Raw genomic sequence first — 13,904 nt, forward strand, 5'->3', positions numbered from 1 at the left:
GGAGACTTAGGGGGGATATGATAGAGGTATATAAAATGAGGAGTGGTGTGGAGAAAGTGAATAAGGAAAAGTTATTTACTTGTTCCCATAATATAAGAACTAGGGGCCACCAAATGAAATTAATGGGCAGCAGGTTTAAAACAAATAAAAGGACGTTCTTCTTCACACAGTGCACAGTCAACCTGTGGAACTCCTTGCCTGAGGAGGTTGTGAAGGCTCGGACTATAACAGGGTTTAAAAGAGAACTGGATAAATTCATGGAGGTTTAATCCATTAATGGCTATTAGCCAGGATGGGTAAGGAATGGTGTCCCTAGCCTCTGTTTGTCAGAGGGTGGAGATGGATGGCAGGAGACAGATCACTTGATCATTACTGTTAGGTTCGCTCCCTCTGGGGCACCTGGAATTGGCCACTGTTGGCAGCAGGATACTGGGCTGGATGGACCTTTGGTCTGACTCAGTATGGCCGTTCTTATGTTCTTATGCTCAGAAAATCCAAGTACTGTGCAGAGGAAACAACTGCCAACATTCACTATTCCGCCTGACCATTATCCACCTTAAATTCATTGCATCTCCCACCTCCATGGCTGATTGGGCTCATTCAGTGTGTACAGTAGGAATGTGTCTGCATTGCTGTTCTATCTCCACCCTTTCCCTAGTAAGTACCATAACTGGCACAATGACATTAATGGAGTTATTACACCACGGATGGATCTGGCTGGCTGGGCTTATACAATCAACTTCTCCAGATGGCTGCAGGAAGGAAGCCCAAGTTAATTTTTCTAAGCCACAGAGAAATAGGCCCAGATAGTCACATAGATACCCATGGCCTGGGGAGGAGAATGTCAGAGAGGATACTCTGGCTTTGCACTCCAGAGACTTGATTTCCACCAGTGCAAAGTGGGTCAGAAGTGCTTCCTCATCAGAATGATAGAACTCATTTTGCACTGATGTCAATGATTATACAAGGTGCAGAGCAATGGTGGATGGAGGGGGAGAGGAAATTGGGCTTATGGATCTTGATCCCTTTGGAGTTCCTACAGGAGAGCTTCTGTAGGCTACTATGGTAGGGAGAACGGTGTTACAATCAACATCCCACCAACCTCTGCACCTTGTGGTGAAATACACCTGAACAGTACTCTCTTCCACTTGAGAGGGAGATGGGACAGCGTAGATCATGTTCTGGAACTGGGCATTCAATGGTTTTACCCTTTCTTGGATCTCAGTCTTTAAAAGAACACCAAGAAGTGGAAAGTTCTGAGAGTCTGGTAGTTTGAGCCTTTGGTTCTCACAATTGTTCTCTGAGACTGCCAGTAAGCTTCTGGTGACTGAAACTTGGGATGGCAAGATTTTTGGCACCCAATTCCTGTTCTTTCCTTTCTCTCTCATTTCACTGTTCTCTTTTGAAATTGTACCATCCTGTTTGTGATGCTAAGCTAGGGAGGAAGGTAAAACCTTGCAAAAGCAGATGTTAATCTTCTCAGCCCTCAATAGACCTTTCCCCATAACATTCTTACCATTAGGAAAGGAAGAAGTGAGTGAGAATGAAATGAAGTAGTGTCATTTTGTCATATGACCTATCTTAAGATCATAAAGGATTAGTAATATTGCTTGTTAAAGGTCACTTCAAGCTAAAACTAGCATGATAGTTGCATAGTATAATTGGGCTTTTTTATTTTTAGTTTACCAAAAATCCATTTGGTTGGCTTTATCTCGTATGTGCTGTTAAACTTTGTGTTCTCTACATACTGGTGTCATATTTTGCTATAGATGTTGTTTTCTTGGTCCATCATTTGCACTAATTACATTTTGCTGTGTAAAAGGGGTGGGGTCTGACTTTAAACTTAAAGGGCTAAATTTTTAGCAGCCTTATTCTCTTCTTGAGTTGTCCCCTTTATTCCTTGGTAGTTTAGTGGACCTATTGATTCTCTTGCTAAACTGGATGTTACCACATATCCTAGAGATACTCATCGACACTTCAAGACATGGTAAGACACGTGGCACTTTAATACACTCAAGTTTCGAAAGGTACCAGAGCTTTCAGGATAGTGGTGAAACTATTCATTCTTGAAGGGATTTTTCTTTGAGAAACTTATTTTCTGAGATTTATAATAATAGGCACCTGAACCTGAGGTAGAAAAAGTAAAGCGATCCTTATACCATATAATACAATCAATATTTTTAGTGTTGGTCATCATTCAAAACTATCAGATGGCCCAGTGGATCAGGCACCAGGCAGAGTTTCAGGAGCAGAGCTAGCGGAATTTTTTAATTCAAAATGTATTTTGGTCCAAAAAAAGCTTTCTAATCAAAATGGAAATTGCTGTGGAAATGTCCAATTTTTATGAAGTTTTTCAGGTTTTATAGAAAAACTATGTCCAATTTTTATGAAAATTTTCAGGTTTTTATAGAAAAACTGAACCACTGAAAAACTGAATCCCTTGCCAAGCAGTCTGAGATCAAAGGATGAAAATCTCTGTGTAAAAGTTGGGTATTAATAGTGTTTATTAAAACACCTGACAGCAGGTTACTGTCTGTGTGAGTGAGTGGAGAATTCTGAGTTGCGGATGGTGTTCAATCCCCATTTTGCACAGGTGGGAATGGTGACTACACAAGAGGCAGTGCAGAGGAGACTCAGGCCCAGTGTTTCTTTCCAGTGTTTCATCTTTTCAGATGATTAAAAAAATCAGGACCTTTTAAAGATTAGGAATAAACTGTTCTCAAACTTTGCTAGACCTGGAAGATGCTATTTCTGCTCCATGATAGTTGATTGCATTTCACCATAATTACAGATAGCCTCTTTACAAGAATGACCTTACAGGGCTTATCAACTATTCTGAGGTTCTGGGCCCTAGCAACAGTGTCACCATCTGAACGCCTGCGAGAAGTAGGTCATGTGATCTATGAGCCAGACTGTTAACTCTTTGACTCCAATGAGAGTACCTGGATGAGTAACTTCTCTGCATGTGAATAGATTTTGGACCCTTTGACCCCACATCATTAGCTACTTTGAAGCTGTTGGCCTCAGTCAGTTTGCTCAAATAATTGATTTAGCTTGTATCAACTGGAAGTGTGTCACTTCAGAGATAACTACATTTCTGAGAGACTGTGGCTGTCTTAGAGTCAGCATGTCTCATTTTAGATAAGCTGAACAAACAGATTTTGCAGCTGACTCTTATCCCCAGTGCTCTTTCACTGGCCCAGTTCATTTGACAATGTAGTCAATATGACATGCAGAGCCAGATGGGAACAATACACATTCCATGTTACCTTGGTTTTCACACTATCTCCTTTGCATTTTCCAGAGATTTGTTTTTAATAGAGACAGGAATGTGAAAATGGTATCAATGAAACACAGACAAATCTGTCAGATTCAAGGTATGTTACACACCTATGCCCCGACTCAGCAAAGCATCCTTATTTGGGAAGGGCTATTAAAAACATGCTTAAGTGCCATTGAAGTCAATGGGACCTAAGCACATGGTTAAGTGCTGTTCTGATTAGAAAGGGATTTAAGTATATGTTTAAGAACTTTCCTGAATGTGGACCTGAGGCTGGAAGATGATACAATTTTGGTTCTTATCTCATTTATGTGGGTGTAAATCTGGAATAACACCTCTTCAGGGAGATACTCCACATTTACACCAATGTAAATCAGAACAGAGTCTGTCCCTTTGTGTTGAATCTCTTAAAAATCTGAAAGGAAAATTACAAACTGGTTTCACAGTGAAATTTCCATCATAGCACCTGACCTTTGTGAAATCATGGTATCTAAATGACTCTGTTTAACTGTGCCTTTAAAAAATCATTAATAAAACTTAATTAATGATTATGCCATACAGTTACATAAAAGGGAGGAAATGCACAGAGCCAACATGCTGAAGCACTCTGTGTAATTTATACATCACAATCATAGAAATTATATGGAAGGAGTATGCAATGAACCCAAATGAAATACATTCTGTAATTGTCTTATTCATGAAAATTTGTGCTCACTGAGTAATTCCTCTCTGACCTCAACGCCACAGGTCTTGTATAATAACTGCTGCTGAACAGAGGAGCTAGCTGTGATCCTGTGCCTCTAGTCTTTGAATTCCTCATAGGTAGGGATTTCTGATCTTTGTTAGGCATTACATAAACTATTATTAGAGATAGGCCTGACCCAGAATCCAAACACTCATGGGGGCGGGTGTGTGTGTGTGTGTGTGTGTGTGTGTGTCTAAAATCAGAACCTGGATCTGGATCAGAATTTCATGAATGGTTTCTTTTTTTAATGAAGAGCAGAACCAAAATCCTGGATCCAAATACCTCTGAGCTTTGAGGTGGTTGATTTGAAACCTCTAATTATTCTTAATGATAGGAATAACATTCTACTTTCCTGTTTTTCCTGCTGATGCTGATTGCCCGTACTTTCCGAGATTATAGGAATCTCGCCACCTCACATACATATAAACAGTGTATTTTCCTTTATTTTCTAATGATGGGTGACATGAGGCCATCTTGATACTATGTGCTGCTGTTTCACGTTTTAGACACATTTCACAGTTGAGTCATTCCATTGTTGATTCATACACATGTTGATTGGATTCTTAGTGATGTGAAGCACAGTGATGTCATAGTCCAACAACAGATATTTAAGATGTGAGCAAATTGTTTGCTGATTTATACTCGCTGAAGCCACAGTAGAATGGGGACTAATATCTAGTTTAGGTATCTATATAGCTCCAGTCTCTGTGGTATCGCTAGGCTTTTTGGTGCCTTCCTATGTCCCAGGTAGAAGTAAAGTTTATGGGGGGAGGGAGCAGTTTCAGCAGCATCCAAATAACCTGAGTACAAAGTCCCATTGAAAGTCAATGAGACTTCCTCTTAAATCACTTTTGAAAATCTTACCCTATATTCTTAGATTTTCTGCATCTCAGTTCTAAGAAATTCTATGGAGAGCACAACCAAGGAGAAATAGTTCTTAATTTAAACATATTCAGGAGAAGAAATTTACAAAATGAAAGCATCCATCATGCTGAAACTACTCCCTAGGGACATTATGCTCATGCTTTCACTCAACAAGCATAGTTATCTGAGAATCCTGGAATGTAATGATAGGTATCTCAGGGAGCAAAGATCAGAAGGCTACAATCTCAGGAAGACTGATCCATCTCATTTGTGTAATCCCCTGTAATGTGTGTTGTTCTATTCCTCATTTATTCAATGGACATAGATATTACCATGCAATAGAGGATTGTTCTTAAATACTGGCATACTTCACCATCTCCAAGTAAAAATATATCTTTTATTCCTCCATTTGTTTTGTCTGCTATGAATATATTTAATGAAACAGGACTCTTATACCTCGAAGCTAAAACTTAACGCCAATGGCAGCAAAAATGACAAATATTCTCATTATTTATCATTCCCAGTCAATATTTATAAAACTTAATCCCCTAGGAAGCTGGGGGCAAAATGACAGAAAAGGGAAAGAATCCTTGGATATATATTTTGAAGGAGCGTATCCAGGATGCAGTCATAGCAAACAGAACAAGCAGAATGAAGTGGAGAGGAGTAAAGAGCAAAGCATTTGCAATTCTGGAAAGAGCAATAAACAAAGCAGAACTTTGGGCTCTTCTTAGAGTGACTAGGGTAGAGGGCCTGCTCAAGAACCCAGGCCTAGATCCTCAACAATTTTTAGCCACTTAACTCCCATTGAAATCAATGGGAGTTAGGTGCTGAAATACCTTTTTGGATCTGGGCCCTAGTCACTATACTTAAGCCCAAGGGTTTACATGGAGCCTAAGTGGTGCCTTTTGCACTGAATTTTAACCTAGAAGAACACCATGGCTCCAGGAGCCCTGAAGGAGAGTGGTCGCTGCACCACCCATAGAAACAGTGCAGTGTGCATTCCCTCCGACAAAGAGCTGCTACTGCCAGCCCATGTAGAGAGGGAGGGGTTAGTTGGACTCTAGCTCCTTCCCCAATACACCTCCCCTGGCAGGCTAGTACCTAGAGTGTTCCTGGGAGAGCAAGGGCTGCTCTTGTGCATTGGCCCTGCAGGGATGTGCAAGAGGTAAGAGGATTCCTTGCACCCTCTCCTTTCTCCTGTGTACCCACATTAGGCCAGGCCCAACTGAGGCCTAAATTCCTCCTTGGCAGTGGGGACTCAAACTCAGCATTTAAGATGGGGATCTCAAACTTAACTTGGCTGTAAATGTGCTTACTACTTGAGGGCTCTTTTGAATAAGGTCCTCAGTCCTCCATGTACAATGGTCTGCTGCAGCTTTGGAGCCCCTGACTGGAATGTGCTTTATATGTTCTGCTGAGGCACAGTGGGTAGCTGTCTCCCATGGGTTTTTCAAAGGGAGAGCTTGTCTATTAAATTAACTGCTGCGAATGGTGGGTGCCAGGCGCCCCAGTGATTGAGAGTTCACTCTTTCTTAGGGCAGGCACTGGGCCACATTTTCCCCTGAGTTACACTTGTGCAATCTCACTGACATCAGTGGTATTATGCAAGTATAATTCAGGGAAAAATTGGGCCCCACTAGCTTTAAAAGTAATGACACATGTCCTGTGGGAAGAGGAGAATCTTTGTCTCAGCAAGCCTTTGTCAAACCAATAAGGCTGGCTAAAAGTGTGCATGTAAAGCAATGATTTGGCATGCAGACCAGAACAATTCATTCCTTTCATCCCTGAAAAATCCCGTGTTCATAAAATGCTAAAATTTACAAGTGATTCCCTCATTTCCTCTACGTTAATCCCTGAATTTGCTAGAAAAACTGGTGCCGAGAATGCTTTGTAAATTTTGACTGGTTAGAATAAGCCTCATCCCTAGTCTTCCCTGAAATTCAGTTTTTCATATTGTCATAGGTCTATATGACTACAGTGGTTTTGTTTTAGCCATGATAGTATCCATGCTCATAAATGCTGCATATTAGTTCTCTCAAGAGGCTTAAAGTTAACTCTGCATGATACAAATGGTTACGTGTAACTATGGAAGTTGTCCAAAAAGTTATTGTTTACAGTACGTGGGGTTTTCTTTGTTTTTATTCCAAGCAGAATTTGCAGTTTTGTTCTGAAATAAAACTTCTTTTGCTCACTCACAAGTGAGGGGAACAAATGGTGGTAAGTTTATCAGGACAAGAGCCTTCAAGTTCACAAAAAGAAAAATGCTCTTTTCAAAGGAAATTGTCCATTTGCCATGTACGTGGGCCATTGCTTTAGTTGCTCAGTAAAGTGAGTAGGGCCTGATTCTGCCTTCCCATGGCCAGTGGGAGCTATGTGCACATAGGAGATAGTAGTGTTTGACCTTTTTTCTCTAGCAACACAATAGATACATGGGAAGCACATCTAGTGGCTCTGTAACTTCTAAAATGCAATGGGAAGACACAACATCAGAATGTGGTCCTGCCTCATTGAAGTTAAGGGGGGTTTGAACATAGACTTCAATGGAAGTAGGATCAGCCCCTTAGAATAGATTGGGGAAAGTAAATATGAAAATACAAGTTGGGAGAGATGGGCTCTCCCATCCATGTTAAATGTAAAGGAGAAGGATTCTGTCCTTAGTAATTTCTACCATAAATAGCGTCTTCCCAGGTATCAAGCATAGTTTAATGATTCAGTAATAATACCAGGTAATCACACCAAATACAGAAATACTGGACAGCCTTTAAAAGAAAAGGGCAATTTTCTGTGTTGGAAACAGCTCAGATCTCTTGCAGATTATCTCCACAGTTCTTGACAAGTATAGGATGTGACATTAAGTTGTTTCCTTAATTCTCAGTAATTGAGATATAGACTTGCCATCAATTATTCCTAGTCAGTACTGGCCCTATCATGACTGATTGCCCCCAGGAAGGCTTAGGATTTATGGAGATTTTGCAAGTTAACAGGCGGACGAGAAAGGTTTAAATGGAGGTAAATGTATAGTAGCATTGATGTACAAGAGGCAGCTATGGTTTTGTTTATGCTGATTTTGCAAACATATTAATTGGATTGACACTGGCCTGAAATTTCACTCTCCATTCACTTTCAGGTCAACACCACACGTTAACTGTAATGTAACAAGGAGAAGTGTTATCTTACCTATGTGCCCTGTCTTGTATATACTCTAGGTAAAATCCAAATTATCTGGATAATAAGGGATGTGAATTCACTTTTGTATTCAGTGGACAAACTATTACAGAAAACTATCCTTTTCAGTTCTTTTAAAAAGGAAATATACCCTGACTAATTTCTCAACAAAGGATAAACTGTACTTCAATTTTAATGTTACAAGAGATTAGTGAACTAACTTTTAATTTTTAAATAGGATGTTGATCTTACATTTCCATCAAATAGCCATAACCACTGTGTCTTTTGGGTCAGTTCTAATGGTAGGTCATTAATGGATAGCCTGGAGCCTCTAGACCACTAGGGGAAGGTTCCTTGTTTACTTAGCTTAGTCACACTTTGTCTTAAGGTTCCATTTATAAACAGTTTACAAAATATTACTAAGGGTTAATAGATGCTACAAACATAAGTAGAATTTGTTATAGATGGTTTCAAGCACATCAGCAGAAGGTGTTCTAGACAGTTATAAGTAACCTGTTGGACTCCATAACAATCTATAAGAATGGATTAACAATGTATTAAAACATCTATTGATCATTTATTAACCCTTTATCCAATGATTTATAAATGGAACCTTAAGATAAATCATGGCCCGTAAATCTCTCATGGGAACTGAAACATCCACAAATGGCTAGAATTAATTGTTTGTCATAGTAAAAATACTACATGAATGTAAAATAATGGCATAAACCCAGCAGAGGCACTATCTAGAGCTGTGGTTCTCAACCTGCAGCCCACTGGCCACACGCGGCCCAATTAGCACACAGTGTGGCCCAGCTGTGTGCTAAAGGATGGTGGGGTCAAGGGCTGGGGCTGCCATGTGGCGTGGTCTGGGTTGCCACCCAGCTCCCTGCAGCAGGGTCTGGGGTTGGCGGTGGGGTCAGGTCGGGGTTGCCGCCCAGCCCCCTACAGCAGGATCCAGGGTCAGGATTGGGGCTGCTGCATGGCCCGTTACAACAGGGTCCAGGGTCAGGGCTGCCGCCCAGCTCCAAACAGCAGGGTTTGGGGTTGGTGGTGGGGTCGGGGCTGCCGCCCAGTCCCACACAACTGGGTCTGGGGTCCCTGCTGCCCGGCCCTGCCACCGGGGCTTTGCTTCTGGCCCCACTCTGTGGAGGGGTCTCTGGGCTGGGGGCGCTGGGCATAGCAGTGGGGAGGGGGATGCTGTGGTTCTCAACCTGCGGCCCAAGTAACACATTGTGGGCTGAATATGCAGCCCACAATGATTAATATGTTGAAAACCACTGATCTAAAGAGGCTGTGTGGTCCCGTGAATGGAGCAGTAGATTAAGGCTCAAGAGAATAGAATTCTGTTGCTGACCTGCTGTGTGATCTTGGTAAGTCACTTCACCTCTTTGTGCCTCTGGTTCCCCTCCTCCTTTTACCAGTCTTCTCTATTTAGATTGTGAACTCTTCTGGATAAGGACTGTATCTTACTGTGTATAAGTATATCACCTGGTACAAAGGGGGCTGATATCATTTGGGTCCTATATGTATTATTGTGATACAGATAATTAATAGTTATATTATTGTGAGCTGTTCTATTATGGGCCGTTACCATAGTTTATTGTAGATTTACCTAATAAGGAGTGGTTTATTAAAAATTAGCCTTGACTTAACCAATCCTAAAACTACCTATTGTCGAGAGCCCTTTTGGCTAATGTATAAATGTTATGGGTATAAAAATGATTCCCTTAAACTTCTATGTTGAAATAATTAAATACTTTTGTCAGCTGCTACATCTGCAGTAATTCCCTTTGAGAGCACAGCCATATCCCTATGTAGCAGAAGGGCATCTGAGAAGTAGTGAGCTCCAAGTTGCATGTAGAATGGATTATTATTGTTTTGCAATGGTTTTTCTACATCCCACAAGAGGCAGGGATCACCGCAGCCAAAGGAGATATATTTCTTTTAAATATTTGGAAGATTTTTTTTTTTTAAGATTAATGAAGCAAAATCAACTAAATTGGTTTTTGGCAAGGATAAAGCCCCCAGTACAGCAAATGACTTAAGCATACATGTAACGTTAAGTATCTGAGCGTTCTCATTGACTTCAGTTTTGTTTGGCTTTCAGTTTATCCAACAGTCTATAATAAAATAATAATAATAGTTAATAATATGTAAAATAATTGACATAATTGGGATTACTCACATGCTTAAAGTGACCACGTGCTTAAGTGCCTTGTTGAATTGGGGCCAAGGAAATCAAATGGGATATTTCAGGCTATGTCATTTTTCCAGTTCCTCTAAGGGATCAGTTCTCCAGAACTCCATGACTGTCTTCTCTTCTTTCTTTCTGTAGCTATTTTTGATGCCTGGAGAACTCTCTCTCACCTTCAGGTGCACGCACATTAGAGTTTGCTTTTTGATTCCCCATTGCAGAGCAAATAATAAACATGTTGCACTTCCTAGTGTAACAGTTGCAGAATCTTCACTTTTGTTGTACAGAAACCTTAGACATTGCCCAAGGGATCAAATTCCTCCTTGATTTTGAGAAAAACCCATCAAAGTCAATGGGGTTGCCTGGAGTTGTAGGGCAGATTTTTTCCCATTTAAATTATTAAATTAAAGTCTAGATTATTATACAGCAGATGTTGGCCTTTTATTTTGCAGCACTGTTCTCAAAAGCATCAAGTGGGTGCATGGGCATGTTGTTGTTATTGATTGTTTTGTATTGTGATAATACCTAGAGGCCCAAATTAGGCATCAGGGCTTCATTGTACTTGGCACTGCCCACACATAAAATGAAAAGATGGTCCTCGTACAGAAGAAGAGAAAATTGTTTGCTGGACTGCAGGGAATTCTTGAACTTCTTTTCCCGTTCTTCTCATTATTACTCTACCTTTCCCATTTCTCACCCACCTCTTGCCTTTTGTTTTATTGCCCTCTCAATTCTTTATGCACTCATTGGAGTTGTACATTGTTTGTAGCAATGTGAAGTTCTGTGTTTGGAGTAATGAAGCAAATGTAAGTGGCCAATGCAAAATGCTGTCCCTCCAGACTCTCTTCTGATGGTTTGTCCCTTGTCTTAATGTTTGTATGTGAAAGTGAACTCTGTTCCTTTTTGTGGTGGTTGCTGTAGGGCTTGGCAAAGAGTTCGGGGCTGGACACCAGAGAAACAGCAAAACTGAAGAAAGAAAGCAGATGAGAGGTAGATGACTCTTTTGAGATTAAGTGAGAGATGACTCTCTCTTCTAGGGACATAGGAGGGAAAGCAATGAACAGGGTTATGGCTCCTGTGGAGCACATCTATGCCCATCTTATTTATTTGGACTAGTTACATAAGAGGGGATTTGGTCCTAAGTGAGACCTTGTCCTAAGAGCCCCCAAGGCAGGGCACCTTACAAACCATTGTTAAATACTGCAATTCTTAAAGTAGGGTTGGGGTAGGTCATCACAGCCCCTCGGAAAAACCTCACAAGATACTATCTCTCTGGAACCATAAACCTTTAAAAAGTTTCCCAAGGCATCAATGGAAAATGATCTGTCTCAGCAGAACTGTGAAGTGCCTGTCCTCTTTTTAAAAAAAAAAAAAAAATAGCACATCCTGGAAGCCTCTTGTCTGCAGCCTCTTGAAAGGTCTGATCAAGGAAGCCCCTGAATAGCTTGTCACCAAGAACAAACAAGGCCAACAAATCCAGTTGATCAGGGAAATGTGCGTAACCAAACGGCTCAATACATGAATAACGCCATTGTTATTTTCCTTGTATATACTGTAAGCTTGTGCCCAGTTGCATCATAGGCATGCTGGGCTTCTGTGGTAACTAACTACTGAAAACAACAGACATTTGATAGAATAAAATGAAACAAAACAAAGCAATTATTTGTCGGTGTATGTAAAGTGGAAATCCCTGGTTTTAAAGACAAAGGCACTACCCCCATATGTTTATATTAAATCACACAGGGGATGTATCAGGTCCAAAGGCTAACATGTCTCTGCTAGGCCATCGATCTCAATGTACTTGCAGTCACTAACACCAATTAAACAATGTGTCAGTAGGTGAATACAGTCACTTTAATTACACAGCATTTTCCTCATTGCCATGCTGCAGGTCTTTCACAGCTAGTGTCCACATACATTAGCATATAGTAAAATATTTCCTTAGTAAAGGGAACCTTGTACAGGAGGATGTGCCAGCCTGGAAACAGAACCTCTGGGTGGCGTTGGTATCTCTGCCATGTTTGTAAGTAATGTTGTGCTTATTCTAAATGAATAGGGCTGCTGATATTTAGACATGACAGGGCTATTGCCAGAAATAATATGGCAGAGTGTAAGCTCGTGGAATGAATCAGCAAGTTCAGTAACGGTAACAACCCCTCCTCCCCCCAAACTATTTTACGATTTAGTCCTAAGTGAGACCAAAATTCCTATCAGGTTTGCCACAGAGATATGTCCACATTTTCAGTCAGTAAGATTTTATTTTTGAAGGTCTTTTGAGTGGACTGGTAATTTTTTTTTTTAAAGAGCATGTTAGACAAACACCTGTCAGGGATGGTCTATGTCAGTGGTTCTCAAACTGTGGGTCAGGATCCCAAAGTGGATTGTGACTCTGTTTTAATGGGATCTCCAGGACTGGCATTAGACTTGCTCGGGCCTGAAGCCAAAACCTGAGCCCCAGCACCATGGGGCCAAAGCCCAAGCCCCACCACTGGGGCTGAAGCTGAAGCCCGAGGGCTTCAGCTCTGGGTGGCGGGACTCAGGTTACAGGCCCCTCACCCAGGGCTGAAGCCCCTTGGGCTTCGGCTTTAGCCCCTCTGCCTGGGGTGGTGGGACTCAGGTTTTACTACCCCCCCCCACCATCCTGGGCTGTGGGACTTGGGCTTTGGCCCCCCCATCCTGGGCTGTGAGACTCAGGTGGGCTCTGGCTTTGGTCCCCCCTCCTGGGGTCATGTAGTAATTTTTGTTGGCAGAAGGGGATCACTGTACAATGAAGTTTGAGAACCCCTGATCTAGATAATGCTTAGTCGTGCCATGAGTGCAGGGAATGAGACTAGATGACCTCTTGAGGTCCCTTCCAGTCATACAATTCCTTGACCAAACATGAGCATAATGGTATTATGTAACCAGGAAACAGACACTCACAACTTGGCTTGCAATCTAGCCCTGTACCCCAATGGGTCTGGGCTTCTGCTCTCTCGCAGGCTCTCCTTTCCACTGCAGACTAGCCAGTAGCTGGCAGTAGAGAGTTTCCAGTATTCCTCTAAGAGCTTGACTGAGTCCTCAACCCCACCTCATTATGCTATCCCATACATTATACAAGGCCTAAGCAGGGAATTAACCAGAGCTGGTTGAAATTTTTCATTTGTTTTTTGATGAAAAATAGTCTTTTTGTCAAATTGGACATTTCAACCAAATTGAATTTTCACCAAATAATGGAAAAGCAAAAATATTTGGCTGGAAGCTGAAACACTGTCGTTGTGTGTGTGTGTGTGCAGGGGTGACGTGGGGTGGAGGGGATTTTTTTTTTTAATAAAACCCAAAAGATTTTAAAGAAAAACTTCAAAGAAAATGAAACATTTTTTGTTTTTGTGTAACTGTAACTTTTTCTCTGTAACACAAACCATTTCCCAGCCAGCTCTGGAATGAACTCCCTGGTTTAGGGAAAACAAATGGGCTTCCGTACCCTAACAGCATTGCCACAGTCTTCCCAGAAGCATCAATTCCAGCAGCAGTGGTTCCAGGAATGTCCAGAAACATAGGGTGACATCAGCTAAGGTCATAGTCTAGGTGGTTATCAAAATACTTTTTGTCACAAATTCATCCCCGATATAACTCCATTGAAGTCAGTGAATTTGGCTTCTTGATCCTGA

Source organism: Lepidochelys olivacea, assembly GCF_965140295.1.
Source record: "Lepidochelys olivacea isolate rLepOli2 genome assembly, chromosome: 8".
In the NCBI taxonomy this organism is placed as follows: Eukaryota; Metazoa; Chordata; order Testudines; family Cheloniidae; genus Lepidochelys; species Lepidochelys olivacea.